The sequence below is a fragment of the Trichechus manatus genome, unplaced genomic scaffold, assembly GCF_000243295.1.
Source record: "Trichechus manatus latirostris isolate Lorelei unplaced genomic scaffold, TriManLat1.0 scaffold00007, whole genome shotgun sequence".
Taxonomy (NCBI): Eukaryota; Metazoa; Chordata; class Mammalia; order Sirenia; family Trichechidae; genus Trichechus; species Trichechus manatus.
The window spans coordinates 25,231,946-25,236,617 of record NW_004443943.1 but is presented as its reverse complement, the minus strand read 5'-3'; the positions used below and the strand labels follow the sequence as shown (position 1 = coordinate 25,236,617).

General features: G+C 36.9%; 1 protein-coding gene across 3 annotated transcripts in view; it reads left to right on the top strand.

Annotated features, from left to right (window-relative positions):
• Positions 1–4,672, top strand: part of HPSE2 (heparanase 2 (inactive)) — a 782,979-nt gene that overhangs the window by 748,999 nt on the left and 29,308 nt on the right. The gene's annotated exons all lie outside the window — the stretch shown is intronic.

Below are 4,672 nucleotides of genomic sequence, written 5' to 3'. Positions count from 1 at the left end.
TTGCCCTATGACAATGGTTAATAATCTCACAACACATCAACAATATCCTTACTCAACCTTGGGTTCCCTATCACCAGCTTCCTTGTCACCTTCTGCCTTCTGGCCCTTGTCACTGGACTACTGTACCTCATTAGTCGAGCACGATACCACTTTTATAAAGCTAACAAACAAATTAAATAATATATTGCTCAGGAGCAAATATATGGATAGAATTATAAAAGATAAAGCAAGACGATGAAAAACACAAAAATGGCAAAGGGAAGTATCACATAACTAGATTTGACAGTATGAGTATTATGGTAGTTTTTAAGGTAGATGGTGGGTTCTCAGGTGCTTCAGAACTGCCACGTTAGTTATGTATATTCTCCTGTATTTGTCAAACATACACATACCAGTTAAGCCAAAATGGTGCAAAAATGTTACAAATGAGAGCCGGACAATGTTGTTGTTGTTAGGTGCTGTGAAGTCGGTTCTAACTCATAGTGACCCCATGTACAACAGAACAAAACACTGCTCGGTCCTGTGCCATCCTCACAATTATTGCTGTGTTTGAGCCCATTGTTGCAGCCACTGTGTCAGTCCATCTTATCGAGGGTCTTCCTCTTTGTCACTGATGCCTTTTTTACGTAGCATGATGTCCTTCTCCAGAGTGATCGCGCCTGATAACATGTCCAAAGTACATGAGATGAAGTCTCACCATGCTCACTTCTAAGGCGCATCCTGGCTATACTTCTTCCAAGACAGATTTGTTTGTTCTTCTAGCAGTCCATGCTACTTTGAATATTTTCGCCAACACCATAATTCAAATGCATCAATTCTTCTTCAATCTTCCTTATTTATTGTCCAGCTTTCACATGCGTATGAGATGATTGAAAATACCATGGCTTCGGTCAGGCACACTTTAGTCCTCAAAGTAACATCTTTGCTTAACACTTTAAAGAGGTCTTTTGCAGCAGATTTACCCAATGCAATACATCATTTGATTTCTTGACTGCTGCTTCAATGGGCGTTGATTGTGATTCACATAAAATGAAATCCTTGACTACTTCAATATTTTCTCCGTTTATCATGATGTGACTTATTGGCCCCGTTGTGAGGATTTGTGTTTTCTTTGTTAAGGTGCAATCCATACTGAAGGCTGTAGTCTTTGATCTTCATCAGTAAGTGCTTCAAGCCAAACAATAATGTGAGCTAAATGAGACAAAAAAGAATGCAAAGAAACTAAAATTGTAGTAATAATTAAAATACTCATTGGATGTAGTAACTAACAGAAGATGATTCTAGAGAGAATAGATATAGCAATGTGGAGCGCAAACTTAAGACACCTTCTTGCAAAAGAGAAACCAAAGAGATCACTGAATTGTAAATGTAAAAAATATTGAAATGTTTTGGGATACATACATTTACCACAATTTTTTTAAAAATGAGAAAGAAATGATAGATGCGCAGAACTGAGGATGAAGATCTAATAAATAAACTGAAACAGACTGGAGAAAATAGAAACAAATAAGAATTCCAATTTATATTTGAAGAAAATTTTCACAGGTTGGAGAAAGCTCTTTCTGATCCAAAGTATTCCCCAAATACTATCAAATTAGTAGAGAAACCCACATTGACACATTTCAGGTAGAAGATCAAATATCAAGGATAAAACCTGACTCCTGTAAGCATCCTGGAAGGAAACAAAACTAAAACATAAACAGGCTACCCATACATAGAACAAAAATCTCCCTAGCCTCTAACTTCTCTGCAACAGCAAACACCATGAGAAAATTATTTCAAAGTTTATTTGGAAAAATAGATGGGTAAGACTAATTAAGGAAAGTTTGAACAAAGAAAAAAATTATAATGAAATAGTCTTCAACCTGTAGATATTAAAATATAAATTATAATAATTAAAATGATGTAAAACTGATTTTTAAAAAATGAGAGTTCAATGGAAGAGAATGGAAAATCCAGGAACCCAATTCTATAGTGGTATGGTATGTCTTATGGAGCTCTGGTGGCTCAGTGGTTAAGTGCTCAGCTGCTAACTGAAAGATCAGCAGCTCAAACCCACCAGCCATTCTGCAGGAGAAAGATGTGGCAGTCTGCTTCCATAAAGATTACAGCCTTGCAAACCCTGTAGGGCAGTTCTACTCTGTCCTGTAGGGTCACTATGAGTCTGAATCAACTCAATGGCAATGGGCATGGTTTGGATAGTATTTCTTAACAATATATCATGATACACATATCATAAAATGTATTTTATGATATGTATATAATGATGTGGTAGTATGTGATAAAGATGGGCTCAGTGGTAAATGTATAGGTTATTCACTACAACAATTAGGAAATTAAAGAAAATGATAAAAGTTAGTAAAATAAAACAAACTAGTTGCCATTGAATTGATTCTGACTCCTGGCAATCCTAGAACTGTGCTCCGTGGGGTTTTTGATGGTTGTAATCACAGTTCTGCTCTGAAACACATGGGGTCACCATGAGTCGGATTCGACTTGACAGCAACAGTTTTGGCTTTTGGTTTTTAATCTTTCGGAGGTAGATACCTAGCTCTTTATTACAAGGCACCTCGGGTTGGATTCAAACCACCAACCTTTTGGCCAGTAGCTGATTGCTTAACCATTTGCACCACCCATTTTCCAATGAATTAAAAGATTAAATTTTAAAATGATAATATAAAAAGAACTAAAAAGATTTATCTGATCCTTGTGCAAGAAAGGACTTTCTAAGAATAAAAGGGAAAAATTTAAAGAAAAGAACAAGATTGATACATTTTTGTGTAAAATATTTTTTAATTCTCTATATCAAAAAAATTCATAAAAAGGCAAAATACGAACTTGGGCAGAATATTTGTACCATATACATTCCAGAGGATTCTTACCACTAATACTAAGATCTGTTACAAATTGTGGACATCCCATAGGAAATAAGGGTGACTGTGATAGTCACTTCACAAAGTAATAATCAGTAAAAACATAGAAATTGTAATGAAATAATAGCAAATTAAACCAGAGATATTTTTCATCCATATGATTGACAATGATTATGTATTTGCCTTTTAAAATATTATTATTGTCGTTAGTTGCCATAGAGTCGGCTCTGACTCATGGTGGCCCCACTTACAACAGAATGAAACATTTCCTGGTCCCACAACACCTTCACCATCACTGGTATGCTTGAATCCATTGTTGCAGCCACTGTGTATTTTGAGTGCCTTCCAACCGAAGGAGCTTATCTTCTAGCACTGTAACAGACAGTTCTTATGTTCAGTTGTGATCTATAAGGTGCTCATTGGCTAATTTTTGAACGTAGATTACCTAGGCCTTGCTTCCTAGTCTATCGTAGTCTGGAAGCTCCACTGAAACCTGTCCACCATGAGTGACCCTGCTGGTATTTGAAATACTGGTGGCATAGCTTCCAGCATCATAGCAACACATAGGCCACCACAGTATGGCAAACTGACAGATAAGTAGTAGTGTTAAATATTAAGAGACCATATTGAACAGCCATCCTGAGGCCACTTAAGGCTAATTAAGGGAAATGGTTGGGCAAATCTTGGAGCCACTACTTGAGTAGATCTGGAACTGTTCTGGTGGCAAGGGGGCTTAGAGACTTTCTTCCAATTTATGTAGTTAATCAGACATTTTTAAGGAGCTGATGTTATAGATGACCACAGAAGACAAACCAAAGATCATTAGGAGGCTTCTGACTGGAATGATGAAAGCTGAAAAGATATGCTTGGTGTCTTTAAGACCTTGAATAATATGCACTGAATAGTACATTCACTGAATTCCAGAATGGGGCGGGGGAGACAAATTAGGAAGCCCTGTTTTACATGGTGAGTTATGAATACTGAAGTCTTTACCCCATAGCAGGTGATAAGAACTGTTACAATACAAATGCAAATTTTATATTTGTATCAAATATAAAATGTAATAGCAAATACAATACCAAACTAAGGTGGTAGTAGGTAGGCTTCCGTAAATTTTTTGTAAATTTAGATAAATGTGTGGGTTTCAGATTGGATTATTATTGATCAGTTACAAATGGACCCTGGAGTGGTTAAAAGCTTTGCATTCTTTTTAGTTTAGAATTATTCTTTTTATTTTAGAATTATTGAGGATGACTAAGAATTAGCGCCACAGTTTGCAAACATTTTTCTCTTTGCATTTCTGGCTCTGAAATTGAAGACTCTGGGATCCTGCCTGGAGAAGCTTCATTTCCCTCCCACTTAGTAGCCTTCAGTGACAATATTTGGAAAATGACATTTTGGATGCTCGTATTGGTGACAATCCCAAGGATTGGAAACCTTCCATTCTATAATTAAAGAGAAATCATAAACCAGTATGGAAAGTAAAGTTTAGGAAAATAAAGTGCAAAATTTAAGGCCCAAACTAGTTGTTATTTCATATGTGGAAAATTATTTTTCATTTCTTCTTCTTCTGCTCTAGGTCTGCTCCACTTTACGCTTCCCCATTTAGTCAGTTGAAATCGTCACTTTAGACAGCACCTGCTTCATTATCAACCCACAGTTGGCGTGACCATGCTTACATGGTTAGGGGCTCACGGGGATGACCATGCTTACATGGTTAGGGTCTCACTGGGGTGACCATGCTTACATGGTTAGGGTCTCACGGGGGTGACCATGCTTACATGGTTAGGGGCTCACTG